Below are 23,580 nucleotides of genomic sequence, written 5' to 3'. Positions count from 1 at the left end.
GTTTGGTAGGAAAGCAACTCAGCCAGAGCTTCTGAGCCACCGCTGTCATGGCCTTGCTTCCCATGAAACAGAATCCAGAATTAACAATTGCTGAACAGATGTATATTTACCACGTATATTTACCCTCTTAAAATTCCAGTGAAGAACTTAACATTTTAATTAAGCCTGCATAGCTTTTACATAGAAATATTCTCTTTCTGTCAGGCTCTGACAAAGACAAAGGCAGCTCTAGGCTCCTCCTCCTCCTCCTCCTCCTCCTCCTCCTCCTCCTCCTCCTCCTCCTCCTCCTTCTCCTCAATGCTGGTCTAGAGTGGGGGGCAGGAATTTAGGATTGGGTGGTCTTTAAGATCCCTCGTGGGGCAGAGCCTGGGTGTTGACCTAAACTATAAAATGATCTCATGCTCTGCGAGGGGATGGTAGGCCCACTAGCTGACACATCAGTCAGCCATCAGGCCTGTGCTCTGGCCTCCTCTCCCTGCTGCTTAGCTAGAAAATGGCCTACCCAGAGGATCCTGTCCCACCCTCCCCCGTGCCCTCCAAGCCTCCATGCTCCTCACCTGCCAGCTCAGCCACAGCTGACAATGGATTCAGAGTTAATGACTGGAGGAGCAGGAAGGAACAGGACTGAAGCAGGCAAGGACACTGGCAGGGAAACGGATTGCTCTACCACTGGTGTGGAGAGTGTAGAGTAAAAGCCATTTAGTCCATTCTCAAGACATCCTTTCACCCCACAGATGGGTAAACTGAGGCCTCGGATTGTTACTTCCCCACCATTCTCTCTCCTTGTTCCTTGACAACCCTGGGTCTCACTGGACCAGAACAAACATCCTAGGCAGGACAGGGCAAAGGTGGGGTTCTAGTCTGCTCTGCCTCAACACTCCCAGGTCTGCGGCCTGTGCCCTGTCATCGTCTCACACTGGGTGGCCTGGGGCGCTCCTCCAAACCAGTGCCTCTTTTACTTCTGGGTCACACCCCTGGCCTTGCATCCTGACCACCAATTGCTCAGGCTCTGTGTCCGAGCCGGGGCTCAGATGCAAGCACAAACAGCCCCTCAGAGGTGGGATTCCAAGTCCTCAAAGAGATTCTTGTTGCCTCTACCCAGCCGCTTCCTCTTCAGCCTCTCTACTCATGGAACACCCAGCCTCCTGGACCCCAGGTCACTCACACCCACACACACACCCACACACACACACCACCCCTCCACTCTGGAACCAGAGGCTCCATCACAGCCTCATGGAAACCGCCAAGGGGGGGGGGAGAGGGCAGAATGAGGAAGAAATAGACGATCACCCAAATTCTGGGTCCTTTCATCGGGCCAAACTCTTCATTTCATATTAAAAACTCGAGACCCAGGAAGGCCACCCAACCAGCAGAAGCGAGTGGCGTGTTTGGGGGACTTCTCTACTTCCTTCTCTACTTATGGCCCCTGGACACTACCCTGGGGCCACGTGGAGCCCCCTTGTGCTAATCTTGCGCCTCGCTGTCACACTTCTGCGCCTTGCTCTCTGTTCGGCCACAGCCAGCTTCACCTCACCTGCCCCCACAATCCCCGATACTGCCCAGACCCAGCTCAGATGCCACCTCCTCCGAGTAAGCCCTCTCTGAACACTCCCCTCTGCTCCGCCCTTGCCGTCGCCCAGGCTAGGTTAGAATTACCCTTGTACACCTCCTCCAGGAAGGCAGGGCTCAGGTCTCCAAGGGCAGCACCCTGCGCCGTGCCTAGCCTGTCTCGGACGTTCAGCAAGTATTTCTGGAAAGAATTATCGTTGTATGTACACCGTCCCTGTGAACGGCCAGCGTTGATAGGCTGTCTCTTGAGTCAGCCACCTCGCTCAGCGGGCAGCTCACACTCCTGCAGGCAGAACACTGGCCCCGTTTCACAGGCACAGAGGAAATCAGCAGGTGGCTCCGTGTGTCCTGAGACACCATGACAGGCCCCTCTGTCATGGGAAGTAGCCAAGGGACCTCTGTGTACCTGAAAGACAGCCAAGGGGCACAGGGAGGCCCTAGTGGCTCTTTCTGCCCAGATGTCCCTGTGTCCCAGAGCCTGAAGATGAGTCTCCTCCAGGACCCTGCCTCATGCCCAGGCTGCTCCACTGGTTTTTGATCCCAGCATGGCCAGGTGACATGGGATGGCCTCCCTGCTGGCCACCTGCCACAGGGACACAAAGTACCTTCACACACAACCTCTCTTTGTCCCCTGCTGGTGACAGCAGAGAGGACAAGCCAAGGGCAAGGTGCTTTCTCTTGCCTGTGTGCCCTGCTTCCTTTCTCCTGGGGCTTCCTGCTGGCACCCCAACCCTGAGGCCTTAGGCCCAACAGGGGGTGTAACCTTCTCCTAACCCAGAGGAACAAAAAAGAGGGGCTTAAAGCTTTGTGAGGAAATTTGGGGAAATCATGGGGTTCTTGCTCAGGAAATCTGGGGTCCCTACAGCTAGTCTTCAGAAGAATCTATGGGGTTTTGCTCTCAAGGGCCCCTTAATCAAGACCCATTGAAGCCAGTTGTGGTGGTGTACACCTTCGATCCCAGCACTCTGGAGGCAGAGGCAGGTGGAGCTTTGTGATTTGAAGGTCAGCCTGGTCTACAGAGTGAGTTCCAGGACAGCCAGGGTGACACGGTGGAACTCTATCTTGAACAAAACAAAACAAAAAAACAACAAGAAAAAGTCATTTCAAGCTGGGAGCTGGCTTGTTGTCCCAGCATTCAGGAGGCTGAGGCAGAAGAATTGCTGTGAGTTTCAGATGTGTATCTAGAAGGCAGCTGAAGACTCATTAGAGTCTTCATAGTGAGAGTCCACCTCAAAAGCAAATGAAACAGAAGGACTCATTGGAAGGCTAGGTTCTCTTCCTCCCTTTTCTTCCCAGGTTCTTGACCCAGATACTGGGGCTACCAAATTTGTCATCTCTTCCTCTACTCTTGCTCCCTCCTGGGAAGGGGACGGGGGCTCATCCCCCATGTATCAGACTATCACTGACAGCAGCTTGCTCGATTCCTAAGAGGATCTGAACGCTTCTCCTGTTTCACAGATGAAGATACCGAGGTTCAGAGGAGACCCAAGTACCGGAGGCCCTGGGTCCAGAGTGTGAGCTGCTGGCATTTGAACTTTGGTCCTTTTTGTTGCAAATCTGTTCTCTTGGGATTCCCCTCTCCAACCTCTACACCCCATGTCCCTCTAGGTGAGCCCACAGCCCAACACCCTGCTGTCCTCAACCGCCTGGCACTAGGGTGTCTCCAGAGCATGAAGAACATATGGCAGCAGCTGTGGCTTTATCCTGAGCTGTCACTGGGGGCAGCATCCTGGACTGCCATCGCTGTCTAAGTTTTCCTGTCTTGTTTGAGCCAGGATCACACCATAGCCTGGGATGGCCTCGAATGCTATGTAACTGAGGCTGGCCTGAAGCTGCTATTCATTCTTTCTCCACTGCCCAGGTACTAGGATCACAGGCATGTGCCAGCACCTAATGGAGTCATTATCTGTTTGGTTGGATTGCTCTGGGGTCTCCCCTCCATTGGTGGAGATTCTGAGAAGAAGTAGCCAGAGCACAGGATTTTGCATAGCCGTGCAGGGCAGGCGGACAATAAGAGCTTGTTGGCCTCTGGTTTGGGTGGGGATGGTTGGGGAGGGTGGGGTGGACAAGATGAAGAAATGACACAGTAACCCACAGGAAACTTCATCAGAGACCCACAGAAGTAACACAGTGAAGAGAGGAAAAACTTCTCAGGTTTGGACGAGTAAAGGCAACAATATGATTCCCATCATTTATTTAAAAACCGCTCTCGAGTTACTATCGAATTCTCACAAAGCACAGCACTGAGTCGTTAGCTCTGTCAACTCTGTTAGATGTCTTACAGGATGAAAACAGAGAACTCTTCACGCCGATGTTGGTTCCTGCTTGTCTGTGGTTCCTGGAACATAGTCGTCTGTTGACAACTTTTCTGAAATTAGAAAGTAGATTTCCAGGGAAGAGTTTTCGTGAAATTCATTTATCTTGAGATCGGCCAGGTTGCGGGGAGGGCTCCAGGGCTTCAAACCAGCTCGAAGCTTTGGATGTGCAAAGCAAAGGGTGAAAGATTAAAAACAACAATGACAACACATCTTGGGATTGTTGTCCATCTAAGTATGTACATCTATCCGTGTTATTTTTTTATGACACATGGCTACACACGTATACACATATATAAGTTTCTGCTAGTGAGGAGTATTTGTGTTATTTTTATTTTTGTCCCCAATACACTGAACCTACCCCCAACTGTTACAACTTGAATGCTATCTCTCCGACATGTACTGAAGAGCATGGCATTTTTTCTCCTTATCAAAGGTGCACCCCAAATACACCTCCCTTAAGTGGGAAAAGTGGCCAGCTGGCAGCTTCCAGCTGTTCGGGGAGATGGCAGATGAACATTTCCAATAGAGAGGCGCCATGCCTTATCAGCTCAGGAGAAGAAAATTGTCTGGAACAGCACAGCCTGGGCAAGAGCGCAAGGCAGAGAGGAGGGGACAGTCTGCCCGAGATGTCAATGCAGAGTCAATGTTCTCAGAGGCCCTGCCCCCCCACAGCAGCCCCCTGCCTCTGCAGGAGCACTCCAGTGTGTCTTCCCTGGGAGACAGCCCTGTGCCCACGGAGGATCTGCTCCTCCACACCAGGTGGTGTGCAGGCCCAGGAAAGAGCCCAGCTTCAACATTTTGTTTTGAATGGAGAAATGTGAATCAACGGACAGCCTCCTTACATTCCGGGAAAGAAAGCCCGGCATTGTCAGGAGAGGTTCTCGTATGACGATGATTCCCCAGATCTGCGCAGGCCAAGGGCTAGAAGGTGGGGCTGGAGTGGAGAGCACCTCTTTGCTTCAGCCTTCTGGCCACTGCGCACAATGAGGTGTAAGACAACTCTGTTTGTATAATGTAAACTGCATACAAAATAGAGAATCTGTTAATAGAGAAAACAGGTAAAATTAAGTTTAGAGGTATGTTGGTATGTTTTACTTAACATATCCAGAATTTTGTTTTGGTGAGGGTGGGGGAACCAATACATAACTAATGAGTATATATATATATATATGTTGTGTGTGAAGTCTCCAAACCTCATATGCACAGAAGTCTTGGGGCCAGGACCACAGTTCAGTGGTAGAGCACATTGCCTAGCATATGAGAGGTCTTGGGTTCAATTCTAGGCATCCCCCTGAAAAATGAACAAATGTGACCAAACTATATTCTCTTGGTATATCTCAGCATATCCTTTACTCCTTTCCCAACGCCAACAACAACAAGGCTCTGGTGGTGCCCACCTTTAATCCCAGAACTCAGGGAGGAAGAGGCAGGTGGCTCTCCATGAGTTCGAGGCCAGCCTGGTCTACAAATCGAGTCCAGGACAGCCAAGGGGCTACACAGAGAAACCCTGTCTCAAAACAAAAACAAAAACAAAAACAAAAAAAACACAAAAAAACAAACCACAAAACAAAGCAACAACAACAACAAAAACCTCACAGGGTTCAGGGCTGCCACATTAGACAGCACCAATCTAGGACTTTCCTCATAACCCACAACTCCTCCTTGATGAAGTTATTTGGCCTCCTCTGATCTGTTTGCCTTTGCCAGACTACGAGAGCAGGTTGTGCTTTGGGCCTGGGCGACCATCTGTCTTTCCTCTTTGGCTGTAAGAAAGGTCAGAGCCTCAGGGCTTCAGAAGGCGCTGCCATTCTGCTGGCTGCATGACCTGGAAGGAGCCACTTCCTCTCCCTGAGGAGGTAGTACCATTCCCTGTCAAGGGAGGCTTTCCATTAGACTCACTACCTTCAAGCCGTGAATCTGGGTTCCAGAAGGACTCCCATGCTGAACCTGAGTTTGTAAACCACGAAGAAAGGAGTTGCCATGTTGAGAGAAGGGGCCTGGACATTTTGTTTGTTAGTTTTTCCACAGGGTTTCTCTGAGTAACCCTGGCTGCCCTAGACTTGCTTTGTAGACCAGGCTGGCCTCGAACTCACAGAGATCCACCTGCCTCTGCCTCCAAGTGCTGGGATCAAAGGCATGCACCACCACATCAGCCCCCAGCTCCTGTTCTTTAAGCAACTCCCAGGACAGACCCGGAGAGTAAGTACCCACCCACACATTCTAGACTCCAACCAGCCAGCCTGCCTGCCTTCCCCTCAACGCGCTCTCACACATCCCAGGCTGACCTCAGACTCTCCCTGTAGCCGGTGATAACCTTGGACTCCTGGTCCTGGTGGTCCTCTGAGGTTCTGGGACTGCTGCTCTGTCATCATACCGAGTTAATGCAGCGCCAGGGGTCGAAGCCAGAGCTCCATACATGCCAAGCAAGCATATTCTGAACGAGCAGAAGCAAGCACGGCCCCGGCAGAGCGCCAAGCCATCTGAAGCATGGGTATGAGGGTACGGGAACCAATTCCCACGTCACAGTTTCTTCTGAAGGGAAAGGAAAGGCGAGGACCAGGAAATGGCTTCAGTCTTGCTGTTAATATTTAAATTTTTGACTGAAAGAGACCTGAAGGGAAGACAGCCAGATGTTGTCATTTGTTTAAACTTAGTAGCAGGGGTATGTGGCTACCGGATGAGTCCTCTGGACTTTGCTCTAGATGTGAGATACTTCACCACTTAAATGTATTTAAAACTTTAAGGAGGACAAATAAAAACAATGAGATCCCACTTCAGGCATGGGATTTTTCTGGCCAAGTCTGTAATGCTCACCCACTGTCCGAGCCTTCTCATTCTGAGACAAGAGCTCCTATAAAACAGACAGTCTAAAAGTGCCTACGTAGGCATGGATGACCTTGAACTTCTGATTCCCGTACCTCTACCTCTGCAGTGCTGGGCTCAAAGGCAATGCACCACTGGACTGACTCATCACAGATTGATCTGGTGCTTGGGGTCGAACCCGAAGCATGCCAGGCATCACTTACCAGCTGAGTCACATTTAGCCCTTTAAGCGTGTGTTTTCCCTTCAGCCCGAGCCCTATCTCTCCAAGTCACTTCTTCCTCATACTACCTTGGAGGGCTGGGCTGGGCAGGAGGCAGGTGTGAGATCTCAGGAGGACAGACACTCACCAGGCTCCGCTGGGCTACTTTACCTGGCAAACAGGACCTGTCTTTTTGTCATTGGGAGAGTTTGGCCCCAATCAGCGTAGGTTGGTTAAATGGTGACTTGTCTCTGTGACAAGGAACGCGCCTCCAGCTCGGACTGAGGAGTTCAGTGGCGCCAGGCTAAGCTGTGGGCACAGATGGCATTTCTTTCTCTTCTCTTTACTTTTTTCTTGTTTGTTTTTGGTGGTATGCAGGCGTGTGCATCCGTGTCTGTGTCTGTATCCGTGTGTGTGTGTGTGTGTGTGTGTGTGTGCCCATCTTCACACGGGTAGAGACTAAAGGAAGGTGCTTCCTACCTGCTCTATCACTCTCAGCTCTTAGTTCATTCCCTTGAGATAGAGTCCCTCACTGAACACAACACTACAGGGTTCTGCTGCTGTTTTGTTTTGTTTTATTAAACGTGGGCTCCCGGGGTTTCTAACCCAGGCCTTCAGCACTTTTTCCCACGGAGCCATCTCACCAGTCCCTTTCCTTTATTTGAAACAGCCTCACCAAGTAGCTCCTGCTACTCTGGAGCTCACTGTGTAGCACAGGCTAGCCCTGAGGTTGGTGATTCTCGAGCCTCAGTACGCCCCCCCCCCCCACTCGAGTGCTGGGCTAACAGAGACGTGAGGCGCCAGGCCCAGCATTTCTGCCCTCTGTTCCTTCCCGGATGGCTCCCCTTCATACGCCTTCCTAGCCAGATGAGTAAGAGCGAGGAAGACCGACCACTTAATGAGAGAGCACAACCACCGGAGGCCTTTCATCGTGTGATTTCTTAACCGAGAGTGGCTATGCTCATTTTACAGGAGGCACCACTGAGGCAGAGGGTGGTGGGGTCACTTGTGAGTCATTCAGGACTGGCTGAACGTGGCTGAGCCAGACACTGAGCAGGCTAGGGCAGGGCCAGGGGCTTTCCCTGACACTGAGAGAAGTTCTGGTGTGTGTGTGTGTGCGTGTGTGATGACACACGTGTGGAGGTCAGTTCTCTCCTTCCACCTTTACATGGATTCAGGGCATTAAACTCAGGTCATCAGGCTTGCATGGTAAACATTTTACCTGCTGAACCATCTCTCTCTAGTCCCACTCCTGTTTTGTTTTGTTTTTTTTTTAAAAAAAAAAAAACAAGACCTCGAGCTGCCGAGGCTGTCCTGGAACTCCCTGTAGCCGAGAATGACCCTGATCTAACTTTTTGATCCTCCCGAGTCCAGCGCCTCAGTGCTGAGACTGCAAGTGTGTGTGACCGGCTGTGTGAATTGAACCCAGGGCCCCACGCACTCCAGCTAGCGGACTGAGTTCCCCCCTCTCCCACCTCCTCTTCCTTCCCTCTCCTCTTTTTCTTTCTCTTCTCTTTTTAGCTCCATTTTAATTTGTTTGGGGTTGGGGGTGGCGCGTGTGTGTCGCAGAGCATCCGTGGGGGTCGGAGGGCATCTTTTAGGACTTGGTTCTCTCCTTCCGCCACGTTGGGTTCAAACTCAGTCCAAGGATCCACCTCAAACCATTAGGCTCTGATTCGGGAAACCTTTACTTGCTGAGCCAGCGCACCAGCCCCTCTTTTTTCCTCTCTCTCTTTCCTTCTCTCTCTCTCTTTCCTCACCCCGATACATCTCAGCCTGAGGTCAAACTTGAGAACCTCCTGCCTTGGCCTCGCCTCTTCAATGTTGAGATTACAGGTGTATGCTACCCTAACTAGGCACAGAACCCTAACCCTGACCTTAACCCTAACCCTAACCCTAACCCTAACCCTAGCCACCTGGGGAGTAAGCCGCCCATCTGGATCCTGGGAGGGTTTTGCATGCTCCAAGAACAAACGGCAGTATCAGCCCGGATGGCTCTTATCAAGCTGCATGTCTCTGGTATCGACCAGGTGCCTACCCGCCCAGCCTCAGCTGGTGCCAACATTATAATGAGATGAAAGGAAGGAAGAGGCTGCCATACCAGGTGGGCTGAGGTGAGGAAGGTGCTGATCCTATCCACCTCCCAGACAGTGGGCACCTGGGAAATGCTGGGAAAATGCTTCTGCTCAAAGATAACACACTCATCAGCCAGGCCTGGGCCACCCCTGTTCCTGCAGAGAACTAGCGGTGACTCGTTTTCTTTCTTGTTTCCTTGACAATGATACTACCGTCCTCTGCGGGTCTTGTGAGGGAGCAATGACTTAATGTGTGTGAAAGAGCCTCAGGTGGGGCCTGGCACTCAGCGGGCACTCGGCAGCCCCGCCCGTGGCTCTCTGATGGCCTCAGAGTAGCAGGTGACCCAGGATTCCCCATGAGAGACAGGGGGTGCTCACTGTGGGGCCCCTCGATGCCATGTTAGGGTAATGATGTCTCTGTTGAAGAATTTTCAAAGGCCGGAGGGAGGTGGATTCAGGGCCACGGGGAGGTTGGCTGAACCGAGCGAGGACCGCTGCACACAGCAGGCCACAGTCTGGCTCTGCTGTCCTCCAAGCTGATTTGGTTGCCATGTAAATCAGCACTTGGGGTAGGCACACTCTGGTCAAAGAAACAGGAATTGAGTCTTCGCTCCATTCGCCCTCACCCCCACACCCTCATGACCTTTAACCTGCTCCAAGTGTGTGTTAAGGCCTGAGTGAGATACACTGGGTTTTGCCCCAGATGTGTTCACAGCAAGGGATACCAGCTCCCACATACCCGGAGCCACCTGTCCAACGGTGGAGACACAAGGTCCATCACACTGATGACTGTGGAGCCTCCTGCTGCCGATGACCCAGTCCCTCCCTCTCTGAGGGAAAGGAAAAAATCTCTGCTGGTTTCCAGGGCCTAAGGCTAACCACTATCCTTTCATGGGTTCAGCCAGCTCCGGGAGGCGGCCATCACGCCTTCCTGCTGAGATTGTGTTTCAGGCACACAAGGTTTGCTTCTAGGGTCCTTGGGGCTCTGTCTCACAGGTGGGATGTTCCTTCCTGGGAGGCTTCTAGTTTCCCTGCCTTCCTCCCATGCCTGTTTTCTCCAGGGTACCCAATGGGTGACTCTGCCACCTCCGGGACACTGGACTGGAGCCACCTTTTATAGAACCGGTTTGAAATCAAACAATGCCATGGCACACAAGCCAGCCGAGCCAGAGGCGTCCATGGGCCAAGAGGGGCAAAGGCTGAGGGACCGGGGAGGACCATGGTATGTATCCAGGGAGACCATCCTTGCCTAACAGGGAGCTGTGTGGGCATCTTTCCCTGCCCCGAAGGTAAAAGGGACCCAATGAGGGTCTAGATGGAGTGGAAACAGAACCCGCTGAACGTATGTGTTGGGGCGAGACAGTCTAGATGAGAATGGCCACCTTCAACCCTGGGTATCCTCTTCCCCAGAGGGAACTGGGGGTGGGGTGGGGGGCGTTGGCCATCTGGAGGGTGTGGCTGTAGGTGGAAACTGAGTAGCACTGCAGAAATCAATCTGCCAAACACAGGCCCCTGCTGGAGCTCAGTGGGTAGAGTGCTTGCCTAGCACGCATGAAGCCCCGAGTTTGACTCCCAGCACTGCAAAAACTGGGCCTTAGTGACTCACAGCTGAAATCCAAGTACTCCAGCGGTAGAAGCAGGGGTGGGGGGGTATGTGGGGGGGGGCAGTGGAATGTCAGGATAAGGTTCCACGACCTTTGACTACATAGTGAGTTCAAGGCCACCCTGAGAATTTTTGTTGTTTTGGCCTTTTTTTGTTTGTTTGTTTTTCAAGACAGGGTTTCTCTGTGTAGCTCTGGCTATCCTGAACTTGCTCTGTAGATCAAGCTGGCCTCAAACTCAATAGAGATCCGCCTGCCTCTGCCTCTCAAATGCTGGGATTAAAGGTGTGCACCACCACCATGCTCAGGTTTAGATAAAAGAAAATAGAAAGGCAGCAACCTATCTTCTTGCCGTCCCAGACCCTGTAAGAACAGGGCCTGGGGGACAAAGTCTGGTGGCAGGAGTGAGCTGGGCAGCAAGGAGCTGTGGACTTTTGAATTTGTCTAGAATTGGCCCTAGCTGTGTAGCTAAGGAGCTGGGGGTCCTCACCACCATGAAATCCTGGGGTAGGGAGGGATGGGGACCCTAGTGAGAGTTTGGGAAGCTGTTTGGTCTAGGGAACCTTCTGGATATACACGTAAAGAGGAAGCCGGCTTGGCCTTTCTGCTCCCTGCAGCCTGGTTTCCCTTTTGCCTGGCACACGTGCAGACAGACTTCAGACTCACTGACCTCAGAAAGTCCCGCCCCTCCAGCCTTGTGCTTCTGACCATTTATTTCCTGCAGAAGGCTCAGGGTTTTGCCCGCTCTGTATTGAGCAGAGGCGGCTCCACCCAGGGGCCCACCCAGAGGCCAGCAGGATACTTTTGTCCATATCCCAGTCCCCTCCTAGTGCAAGGAGTGCACTTGACCCCTGGCATGCCTTCCTTCTGTGTCTGGAGTCATTATCTTAAAGCCAAGAGTGAGAAACCAAAAGGGGCATTGAGCCGCCATCCTGCCCCTAAAGTTTTCCATCTTTGACTCTCCACACCATATCTCACCCCCTCCTCCCTGCTAAAGTAGAGGTAAGGAGAAGTCCACTAATAATTGTGACTTGTCTCCAGCCAAGACCAGGCTCGCCAAGCGACAGAGCTTCAGGGAACCCAGGAGTCAAAGAGCTGGGGCTGCTCCCACATTTCCCTGGAAATCACTTAAAGTTGCCAGCACAGGAACTGTCACCAGGGTGCCCCACCCCCATCCCCCAGGCTGCATAGTATGTGTGGTTTCAATCCACCCTCACTGAAGTGAACTGTAAGTCCCCTTTGTAGGTGGGAAGACTGACAAGCCCTCGTGGCAAGTCAAGGGCAGGGCTTGGCTTGGCATTCCTGTCAGGCCCACCTACTCTGGCATCCTTGCAGAGTCCCTGGCTGCCTTTTCTCCACATCTCTGCAGTGTGAACACCCAGTCGCCTCCATTCAGGGCCTGGCTCTGTAGCCAAACGAGTCTAGTGATGTCATCGTTGCCATGGAAACCCTCCCCAGGCGTCAGGCAGGACCTACCTCCCCTGTTTCCCTTTGTATGGACTTTGCAATGCGTTGCCAAGGCAGTGGGGCCTGCTGGGTGAGTTGGCACAGGGCAGGGAAGGCAGACAAAACCCCACACCGGCATCCCAGAAACCACCACTCACAACACGAGGAGAGAGGGAGGTTCTAGTCTGCACTCTGGGGTGGGGCATGGCAGGGAGGTGGGGGAGGGGGCCTGTTTAGGACCCCGGATGGCAATGACCTTTGAGCATGGGTTAGTGGGATCCTGTCACCTGAGTCTGCTGGGCCTGGACCTTACAAAAAGGGCAGACAGGCTTGGCAGAGGATGGGGAGGAATTGGTGCTTTGACAGTTGGAGGGCAGGTTATTCTGAGAATCATTGCTGAAGAACCCCCACCCCCCTACACACACACACACCCCCACCCCATGGAGCACATTAGGTGTGTTAATCCCTCTTGGCTTTCAAGAATTCTCACAGCAAGTCTGGGGAAGGGAACAGAAGAAATGAGGTGCCTTTCGTACTGTGAGTTTTGTTATTAGTGGTGGCTCAGGGTTTGGGCTTTTTAAAAAATAAAAAAAAAAAAAAATTAAAAAACCCAATATAGCTCCTTGACCCTGAACCTGAAATCCCAGTCTCAGCCTCCAGAATACTGCAGGTGTGTGCTGCTACCCCTGGCTTGTTTGTTTGTATTTCTTTTCCTTCCTTCCTTCCTTCCCTCCTTTCTCTTTCTCTTTTTCTCTCTCTCTCTTTTTCTCTTTCTTTTTTGAGACAGGGTGTTTCTGTGTAGTAGCCCTGGCTGTCCTGAAGTCTCTTTGTAGACCAGGCTGGCCTTGAACTCACAAGAGATCTGCCTGCCTCTGCTGGGACCACCTCGCCCAGTCCATATTTGTATTTCTTATTATTGTTGCTAAACTTCATTTTGCAGTGGAAGATGCTGAAATGCAGTGGAAGATGCTGAAATGCACCGTAGCTCTCCAGCTTGCCCATGGGTACCAGTTTGAGCCTCAGACAGTTTAGATTCAGAATGGGGGTCCAAGGCTCTGTGGCCTCCTCAGTCCAGGTTGGCCCCACCGCCTGGAATCTATTGGTTTTACAGAAAGAATACCACTACCTCTGTAGAGTAACCCTGCCCTATGGGGTCTCTAACTCCCAGATCTGAGTGGGGCTTCAGCCAAGAGAGAATCACAGAGTTCCCCCGCCCCCCAGCTGCCCACAGAGGCTCCAAAAGCTATTGGCCTGTAAGCAAAGTCTATGTCCTGGCCAAAGTCTACAGGGCTACCTCCTTCACAGCCTTCAAGCCACACCCTCTTTTGTCCTACAAGCTGCAGGGCCCTCTTCACGCCTAGCTCACTTAAAAGGCTCCTGTTCCTTCTCTCTGCCTGTGGCTAGGTGGCCCTTGAGTTGATGCATAAAACCTCCGCTCCCTCTATGTCCCGTTTCTTAGAAGGATCCGGGAAGGGAAGAGACTTCATGACCTTTGCTGGCAAGCGACAGAGCCTCATGCATACAGCCAAAGAACGGTGGCTTTCCTGGGTCCATCAGCTCCTTCCTGCTTTCCCTGCCACCTTCAGGCTTTAGGGCTACCTTCCTTTTAACTTCCCAGGGGGCTGAAGGGGAGGCCTCCCACTCTCACCAGCTCTTCAATGCTAGGCAGGCTACCTGTTTGGGCTGGGAGAGAGCTAGGAGGAGCTGCTGTTCTGGGCCTGGGCTCCTCCTTCTCCACCTGTGTCTCTGTTGAAGGTCAACATAGTCAAGTGACATGGGATAAGGGCTGAACTCACACCAGGGATGCCAGGAATGGTTGTGGGGTGAATGCCTATGGGGTTCTCAGGCTGGACTGGGTGTGCCTACAGCCAGATGGCATCTGGACCCACATGACCCACCTCTGCTTGCCATTCTTTCACGAGGCAGGTATTTCCTGACATCTGTGCTACTTACTATAAAGACCCCCCCCCCCGTTCTAAAGGTCCCAAACAAGCCAAAAAGGATGAAGGGGAATGTATGAAAACCAGGCAACTCACCAGGACTTCTGCCCATAGAGCCTTGAGGGAAATACCTTCTGTGCTGTCAGCAACGGTGGTCAGCACCAGCCCAGCACACGGCCCTGTGACAAATACCTCTGTGCCATTTTCCAAACCTTCTATACTTTAAGACCGTGTTTTGGTAACGCAGAATCCCAAGGAATGCTCGCACTCCTCTTGAAAGCGCAAGGCTTCCAGCCAGCCCAAAGAGAGGCTGGTGTGGAGTTCAGCCGTGCGCCCTTCCCCTCCCCGCTGGGATACGCCAAGAACAGAGAGAAGTACCCCAGTGAGGCGGCCAGAGCTCAGAGCCGGGACCTGGAGCCCCCTGAGAGATTCAGACCCCAGTGAGAAAGTCTAGGATGATTCATAAGCCCGGGGCAACAAATGGGGAGCCTCACACAGGCCTCCACCTTCCTCTTTGGCACAGCAAGCCTGGAAAGCTGAGAGGAAAAAATGAGGGTACAGATTGTCCACAAGGGCGGGGTCACCCGTGAGCCGGCTTAGCTAGACCTCAGTTTAGTCATCTGTAAATGGGGACAGGATGCTTCTTGCACAGGCAGTTGGGAGGACTTTTTTTTTTTTTTAATTTATTACTTTTTGGTTTTTTTGAGAAAAGGGTTTCATTATATAACCCGGATTGGCCTGGAACTCACTCTGTACTTTCGCTCCTCCTGCCTCAGTCCCCTGAATATTGGGATTATAGGCATGTACCAGTCCATCTGGCTCTGCTGAGGGGAACTGAATGACATAGGTGCCCTTAAGCCTGTAGCAGGCCATGCCCCACATGGACAGGGGATTTTGTAAAAAAAGATGACGGTGTGCCGGGGACTGTGCTCTTCCTGACCAGGGAATCCTCTCTACACTGATGGGAGTTGTAAAATCTCGCTGTGTTGACAGTCTGGGCAAGAACCTCTCTCTGCCTCCTGGCTTCCTGCTCCGGGCTGCAGCTGGACGCTCTGGCAACTGGAAGCCTGAGGCTTTCTGGATCCTAGCTTGTGAGGATCCCTCAGGGAGCCAGGCTGTGGAAACTGCCACAGCCAAGCGGCAGCCGGCCAGAACGAGATGGATTATGGCTTCGTGGGGAATCAGACTGCCTAAAAAGCCTGTGAAGGTCAAGAGGGAACCGTGTGGGCTGCACTTTCCCTTCTGAACGTTAGCATTGACCTTGCTGAAACAACGCCTTTGCGATTCTGTTGGGAACCTTTCTCTGGACTGATTTCTTCAGAGGGAAAAGACAGAGGTCAATGGTGGGATTCTGGGGCCCTTCGGGGGACCCTAGGTGGCACCAGGCAGATGGCACCAGGCTCGTGGCTTGGTGGATCTGCCCCACAGAGGCCTTCTCAGGTCCCAGTGGAGCTATATGGGATTTTGGCCACCATCTAAGTCATGGAATCTTGCCAGCAAGAAGAGAGGCAGGGGTGTCCACCGGGCCCAGAACTAGCATAGCAAGTATCTGCTTAAAGCTCTGCATTTGGGACTAAGGGGTGTGTTGGGGGCTATCTCCAAAGAACCCCTCCAAGGAAGGCCTAAGGTGATTCAGGATTCCACCCACTTTCCCTTCCATAATCCTCGCCTTTGAGTCTATAACCAAACAGGAGGCAGGCCAGGTAGATGGGATCATGGTTTTCCATTTTGCAAGATATGAAACTGAAGCTTCTCAGATGACTTAGTCTAGATGCCACAGAGACTAAATTCCATCCTTAAGGGCTGAGATCGCTGTAAAGCAGGTTTCCCAAAGGTCTGCCTCTCATGATAGTCTTTCCGAGGAGGCGGTCAGCTAATTATGGCTGGTGGAATTTCTTTCCCTCTAAATTTTCTTACTTATTTGCTTGTTTGTTTTCACACAGGATCTTAAAACATGAAAACACAATTTTAATGTTTATGGACATGGCTAAATTGTTCTCCAATAACAATAAATCTATATACCTACTACCACAGTGAAATTTGAGGCAGGGTCTCTCACTGGCCTGCAACTGTTCAGCAAGCCCCAGAGATCCACCTGTCTCTTCCTCACAAGCCTGGGATTACAAACTGAAGTTACCAAGCCTGACAACTTTTTGTTTTGTTTTGTTTTGTTTTGTTTTGTTTTGAGACAGGGTTTCTCTGTGCAGCCTTGGCTGTCCTGGACTTGCTTTGTAGATCAGGCTGGCCTCCCCTGCCTCTGCCTCCCCAAGTGCTAAGAGTACAGGCTTGTGCCAACCCCAGCTGCCTGACACCTTTCTTTCATAGGGGTTCTGGGCACTAAATTTGGGTTTTCATGCTTGCAAGTCAAGCACTTTACCAACAAAGCCATCTCCCCAGATCCTTGCTCCTCTTTTTACTTTTTGTTTTGCTTATTTATTATTATTTATTCCTTGTGGCTCTTGAGACAGACCCTCCTGTAGCTTTGAACTCAGCTTTGTGGCCAACTACGACCTTGAACTCCTGATCATCCTACTTAATCTCCCCAAGCAGCTTCGATTACAGGCCTGCGCTATCAGGCTTAACTATATTTTATTTTTGGTTTCTTGAGACAAGGTTTCTCTGTGTAGCCTTGGCTGTCCTGAAACTCACTCTGTAGACCAGGCTGGCTTCAAACTCAGAGATCTGCCTCTGCCTCCCAAGTGCTGGGATTAAAGGTGTGTGCCACAAATGACCCCGGCTTCTATTTTATTTTTTTAACTGTCACACACACACACACACACACACACACACACACACACACACTCACTCACTCACTCTATGTTAGACCTATGACAAAAAAACTCAAAAGATAACACATAACTCATGAATATCATTCGTTATGGTTTTCCATATTGCCATTCATCTTCATCTGTAGGAAAACACAGTTTCCTTGTTTCTGAGGCACAGGCTTCACATCTCTGTCTTTAAAACTTACTAGGGAGCTGGAGAGTTGTCTGAGTAAGGGCAATGGCCACTCTTCTAGGGGACCCAGGTTCGAGTCTCAACACCCAAATTGGAGCTCTGTATGCAACTGTGAGTCCAGGGGATTGGACACTCTCTTCTGAAGGCCGCTGGCATGCACATTGCACTGAGACATATAAGCAGGTAAGTACTCATGCAGATAAAATAAAAAATGTTTTTAAATGTGTTTATTGGTGGAGCTGGGGTAGTGTCACAGCGTGCGTGCCAGGGTTGAGATAACCATGCAGCTGGTTATCTTCTTCACATTTCTCATGGGTCCTGGGGACTGAACTCAGGTTGCTGAGCTTGTGCAGCAATCACCTTTACTCAAGGAGTGAGCCCTCTAGCCAGCCCCCATCCTTCACATTTATAACAGACAGAGACGTCTTTTAATTGATGCATACGTATATGAGAACTACTGCTATTTTTACACTCACACCAAAAAAAAAAAAAATCAAAACAAAACAAAAACCAACCCCCCCCAAAAACAAAAAAAACCCAAAACTCTTGGTAAGTAAATGATGAATCCTAGAGCCAAGGAAATGGAACAGGCTACATCACCAAGATGTACTAAATCCATCAGTGGAGACCGACTCCATGCACTGCCTCTTATGTCTCTGGCTATGGTACAGACCTTTCAGTAAGGACAATAAGTTGTCCTAGGATGAGCCATAATAATTCATAATCCTGACCGTTGTCGACTTCCTGGTGTAGGTGGCTGGCTTTAATACAGGGAGGCTAGCTTTCAACGTGCCGGTAGGCGTTGCTCTAGACATTCTAAGAGGAAAGGGGTGAATGTTTAATGAGCACCTGTTGAGTGCTAGCCTTGTGTGTTAGGATTCAAGGCCCCAGACTGAACCGATAGCCTAAAGCTGGGTGTGGATGTATTTAGCTATAATCCCAGCACCGAGACAGGAGGATTGCCATGAACTTCGTTCGGGCCAGCCTGAGTTACACAGTGAGTTCCAGGCTAGCCAGGCCTACACAGCAGGACTCTGTCTCAAAAGACAAAGGAGAGAAGGAGAAGGAGAAGAGGATAGAAAATAAAGGGCCGAGAAGAAAAAAAAGAGAAAAGCACAGCAGCCATATTTGCATTCTCAGATCAGGGGAGAGCCCGAGTCCAGGAGATCAAGGCCAGCTGGGCAGCCCAGATTGGGTAGGTTTTCCTTCACTTCTACCATGCAGCACTCACAGAGGACTCCCTCCTGTGTCTGTGCCCGGGGCAGGCAGAGGACACTGTGACCTTGTCCCAGAGGTTAAAGAGAGACACAGAGAGGGGTGGGGTGGGATGGGGTTGGTTTTGCAGCTCTGAATTCAAGGAGAGGTTTCCTTTTCAGTCGAACAACTGAAAACAGCCTAGCTTGTATTTTTTGCCTCTTGACTCTTTATAATTAATAAAGCCAGCGTAAGACTTTAAATTTTTGTTTCAAAAGGTATCTAAATTGAACGTCTCTTATTAAGCACCTCTGGTCAGATGTCTGGAGTTCCTGGCCTCAGAGTTCCCAGATCAGAGACAGTTACCCAAATGGTATCAACCTCCCCCCACCCCCAGGGCTGTCAAAAGCCCAGGCCCCACCAGGCTCCACTCTGGGGACTCTGGTGGCTGGGGAGCTTGTTTTTCTACTAGCTGCCCCCCAATGTGACATTGGTCCCCCTCTGTGCCTTGGAATAACCTGTGTGGCTCCCTTAAGAAGGCTGGTGCTTGGCTCCTGCTCAGGCCTAATGAGCCCGGTGCTGGTGGGGCAGCAGGATTTCTGAATGTGCTGTCCAGTTCGAGAACCCTAAGGTTTACACGGAGAGGCACAGAGCACAGACAAGATTGGCGTCTGTTGGAATTCACAGACAACCTCCTTAGTCTTCCTTGGGCCTGCCAGACCGGTGCACCTCAGAATGGAGGGATGTCTTCTTCTGCCATCCTTCCACACTGTGACTCGCTTTTATTTAATCTATCTAGAAATGGTCATGTAGCCCAGGCTGGACCAGAACTCTCTATGTAGCCAAAGATGATTTTGAACTCCTGGGCTTCCTGCCTCTCCCTCTGAAGTGCTAGGTTAAGAGTTGAGAGCCACCGAGCCTGGTTTCTCAGCCTATGTCTTTGAGACCAAGCAAAGCTGTTTGCTACCTTGAGGAAGAAGTGTGGGACCTGCCACTGTTCCACTTAGCATCTGGTGCATCTGGTGTCTCTAGACAAGCCTTCCCCATAGAGGTGGTTCTCAACCTTCCTAACGTTGCAACCTTTTTGGGGGCGGTGGGGAGAGACAGGGTTTCTCTGTGTAGCCTTGGCTGTCCTGGACTCACTTTGTAGACCAGGCTGGTCTCGAACTCACAGAGACCCGCCTGCTGGGATTAAAAGCATGCGCAACCATGCCCAGCCTGCCGCAACCCTTTAATAGAGTTCCTCATGTTGTGGGGACCCCCCCCCCACCATAAAATCATTCTGTCGCTACTTCATAACTGTAATTTTGCCACTGTTAGGAATCGTAACACGGATATCTGATATGCAATCCCTGTGGGGTCGCGGTCCGCAGGTTGAGGACCTCTGCTGTCGAGGCTTCTGTAACCTGCAGCCAGGCAAGGCCACCTCCTCAGGTGGGCACACACCTATCACCTTGCCATGGTCCCCACCACTGCTGAGTTGCCAACCCCCTCCCCTGCACTGTCCAGGCTGGCCACTGGCTTTGTGCTGTGTGTACGTGTGTGGTTTGTGTGTAATGTGTGCATGTGTGTGCGCATATGTGTGTCTGTGTGCGGTATTTGTGCGTACACATGGCTGTGTTTATGTGTGGCGTGTGGCTGTGTGTGTGTATTAGGAGAGTAATGAGGTCATGCCCTGTCTAGCCCACAGAAGGGAAGTGAACCTCCATCAGCCGTCATGTCACCTAGGGTCCGTCACTGCCTTAAACGGTGGAGTCGAATAGCTAAGATCTCTCTATGCCTCAGTTTCCTAGTGGGCAAGGTAAAAGGGTTGGGCATGCGGAGCTTAAGTATTTCCTGTTTTAGGCGCATAAGCTGAGTGTTAGAGGGAAGGTCTCAGGTCCTAGGCTGGAGACATCTGGACCCTGGCGAACACTGAGGAGGAAGTATGGTTTAAGCCTCTTCTGACCACAGGACTGTGACACTCCCATTTCCCAGAGCTGGGCTACGTGTCCCCACCCACAGGTTCAGACACACACACATTGTTCCCGTGCCCACTCTGGTGGGTCGTGGCCATGCCCACAAGTTCTGGAGTTCAGTGGGTCCAGTCCCACAGCTCTGCATCTCCCTTGGCGGTATAGTTCAGGCATGTAACCAGCCCACCTGGTCTCAGTGTTCCCGTGCGTACAATGGACTGGTAATGGGCATCGTGCCACAGCACGCAGAAGAGCCACAGCCTGGAAGGCATTTCACATAGTGTCCCATGAGCTGAACTGCTTGTTGGGGAACCGTCACAATGAAGGAGACTCTAAGCTGCTCAGTCTCAGCCCAGCCCTGAGGTGCAAGTCTTGACAAACAAGGACCCCGTTGCCCTCTGAAGTCCCAATGGAGCCTAGGTTCCTTGAGGTGGAAGACCAACCTAGTGACTTTACTGAATGTTTCTCAGACTCCACACAAACTTGTGCCCATTCATCAGGTAGCCTTGTACCCCCTTGTAGTGCCCTTTGCCCTGAGTCAGACAGAACACCCCCTTCCACTCCCGTCTACTGGATAACCTTGGCTAAGTTAATCTGAGTTGTGGTAAATGGGAAGAATCCACAGGCTCTAACCTAAGCCGCACATGGACAGCGTTCACTTGACCAGCCAGGATAATCCAGTCGATGGACAGGTGGGCCTGAGGGTTCAGTCGCATGACTCTGCGTTGGCTCACGGTGACCTCCTCTGTGCTGTTTCTTTGGTCTGACTCCCTGGATGTCTCTGTTTCGCTCCTGGGTTTTTTTGTGGCCTACCCGTTTGGGACACACCCCAGGAAACTGTGACCAGGAGTTTCTCAGGCCTCTGTCATCACTCCTGGCTCCCACCCTCGCCTCCCTGGACAATTGCAGCACCAGAGGCAGCCCCAGGCAGGGCCTGCCCCACATCCCGACCGATGAGCTCAACGCCCACCTGCGCCTGCGCGCTCACCCCACCACTCACGCTTTAAGGAGTGGTTGCTGCCCGAGCAGCCCTTCCCCACGCACCTGCCCGAGATCCCCGCACCTCCCTCTCACCACGGCCCCGGGATGCTCAACGCTGGACCACTTCGACGCTGCAGCTGCCAGCTTGGCCCTCCTGGCCTCACACCGGCTTCTCCTCCAAGGACTCCTGAGCGGCTGGTGCTCCAGCCATTCTGCTCACCTGAGAAAAACCCAAGGCTGAAGGCCGCCCATAACACTCCAGCCCGACACCCAGGCTTGACGGCTCCCTAAACGCTCCTCACAAACTGTCCCTCCCAAGCCCTGTTCAAGGACCCACATTCCCTTCTGGTTTCTACCCCGTGCTGGCCCACCTTCCTGCCACACCACACCCACAGCACACCCCGATTACCCCCGCCCCCCAAACACACACACACACACACACACACACACACACACACACACACACACACACACATCTTCCTGCTGCTCCCAGGAGGCTCCGTCTCCCGTCTGCACTGATGCCTCCCAGCTGCTGCCAATCTAAGCTCTTGGCCTGCACTCAAGGTTCCCTGCCATGTACCCGGCCTCTTTCCCCCATCCACCGTCCAACTCCCGCCTCCCATCATTCAGGGTCTCACCTCTCTAGCCTCCTCCTTCCATCCAGACACCCTTCCTTCATCCCTTTACCTGGTCCACTCTTACCTTTCAAGGCCAGTTCAAGGTCACCTGCTCCAGGAAAGCCACCCACCCAGCCTGGATTACAGACTCTTTGGCCTCCTACCCTATTACCTGGGCGGGACTCCCTTGTTGAGCTTGCCATGTTATTTTATAATTATTTGCTCTGTGTCTGGCTTCTCCATTAAGTCATTAGTTTATTGGGGGCAGAGACGGTGCTTACTCATCGCCATGCTCCCCCAACAATACTTTTGCTTTGTAAAATCACTCTTTTATTTTGTACCTTCCATGCACTGTCTCCTTTTGTTGGTGGTCTTGTGGATGTGAAATTTGGAAAGGCCAGGTGCTTCTTACTTGGGGTCTACTGTGGGGTGCCATAACCCCAAAGTGAAATATGGCTAGAGTCAGCTGGTCTTGCCAATGAAGTGCTGTGAGTGGCCTCCTGACTGGGCCATCTCAGGGTACTTGAACTTCTCACCGACTGTCCCCAATCCCAGCTGGACCTCCTACAGTAGCTAGGAGGACACTTCAGGCTAGTTTCATCTAGCCCCATGAGCCAGGCAGGGTCACTTCCTCTGCCTTCCAAGTGACCCCTAAGGTCAGTCTAGATTCAGAGGGAGATGGACAGGGAACCACCTTGCACCGGTAGTAAAGAACTTGCAGATCGTCCTCGAACCTACCAGAGCGCCCATCATCGGTCTGGTGTGGACAGCTGATAGATCCCCAGCTTCTCCGCCCATCCCATAAAGTCCTAATTCCCCCACCCCACCCCGCCTCTTTCTCAACATCACCGTGACCCCTGCACTTTGAAGACTGGCAGGACAGAGTGGCCTGGTGGCAGAAGTCCCGGCCTCTGGGTCCTGTTGCCTGATGCTCGCTGGTGTGGGTGCTGGGGAAAACCCTCTCTGCTCCTAGAGGACTTGATGTCCCTATCTGGGCAGCCCAGCCCCCTATTCACCACCCTCCAGCCGCCAACCCCGTCTGTCCCTCCATAATCCCTCCTTGCTTTCGAGCAAAAGGTGCCAGCCATGCTGTCTGGCCTCCAGCTGCCTCTCAGGCTCTCCTCTTTGGCCTTTGCCTCTATGGACAGACGTGCACAGGGTGCAGGGTGAGAGCCTCTCGTATGGTATCCAGAAGTAGAAGGGAGAGGCCTCGGCATCCAGAGTGGCTTAAGTGCTGTGGGGACCTGTTCGAGGGACTGCCCCGGGCAGGCGCCCTGCCTCTCTGCTCGCAGGCTTTCCTGGGCAGGCATCCTCGTGCTGTCTTAGAATACCAATGGCAACACATATTCGTGCCGTTCTCAAACCGGCTTTTGCGTCCTTTCCCGGCTAGTGCATCCTTCAGTCCTCGCTTCCTCCCCCATTCTGTTTTCTTCTCCTCTATAACACGCCATGTAATGACTGCCTCGCCGTTCGCTAGACAGTTCGCACAATGCCACACATCTTGGTGCCTTCCAATGGCTTGTTAGTCCAGGACAGCGAGAGTGGAGAGCCCGTGCGTCCGGGCCGCGCTCCTCCTCTGTGCGGGAGGGGGGGGGGGGCTGGCAGTGCTGTGTGCGCCCACAGCTCCAAGCCCTCCGCGAGAGGGTGGGGGGACAGAGGCCCAGGCCCCAGGCGGCCAGCGCCACCGGCTGCCTCACCGAGCTTATGTAACCGAGCCCATGGAACCCAAATTAAAAGAGGAAACGATTTCTCCTGCTGCTCAACTCGCCTAATCCCTATCTGTCTCTGCCCAGGGCCCCGCGCTCGCCTCCGAAGGTCTTGGGCGCGTTCCAGATTTCTAATTTCGTTTGCTTATGCAACCAAAAATATGATGGCCGCGTTTCCCGGGGGCGATGGAGTC

The 23,580-nt window shown here is 52.2% G+C and overlaps 1 long non-coding RNA gene across 1 annotated transcript; it reads right to left on the bottom strand.

Annotated features, from left to right (window-relative positions):
* Positions 1 to 3,734: 3,734 nt before the first annotated feature.
* On the bottom strand, positions 3,735 to 6,469 carry LOC129686355 (uncharacterized). Its single transcript, XR_008721601.1, has 4 exons — positions 6,173 to 6,469; positions 5,081 to 5,178; positions 4,730 to 4,926; positions 3,735 to 4,043 (listed from the first exon to the last, which is right to left on the bottom strand). It is a non-coding gene; the product is annotated as an uncharacterized LOC129686355 (long non-coding RNA).
* Positions 6,470 to 23,580: the final 17,111 nt, after the last annotated feature.

This window comes from Psammomys obesus, unplaced genomic scaffold, assembly GCF_907164565.1.
Source record: "Psammomys obesus unplaced genomic scaffold, mPsaObe1.curated_primary_1811, whole genome shotgun sequence".
NCBI classification, from domain to species: domain Eukaryota; kingdom Metazoa; phylum Chordata; class Mammalia; order Rodentia; family Muridae; genus Psammomys; species Psammomys obesus.
Note: the sequence above shows the minus strand (reverse complement) of the source record. Positions and strands in the feature narration are given on the sequence as shown.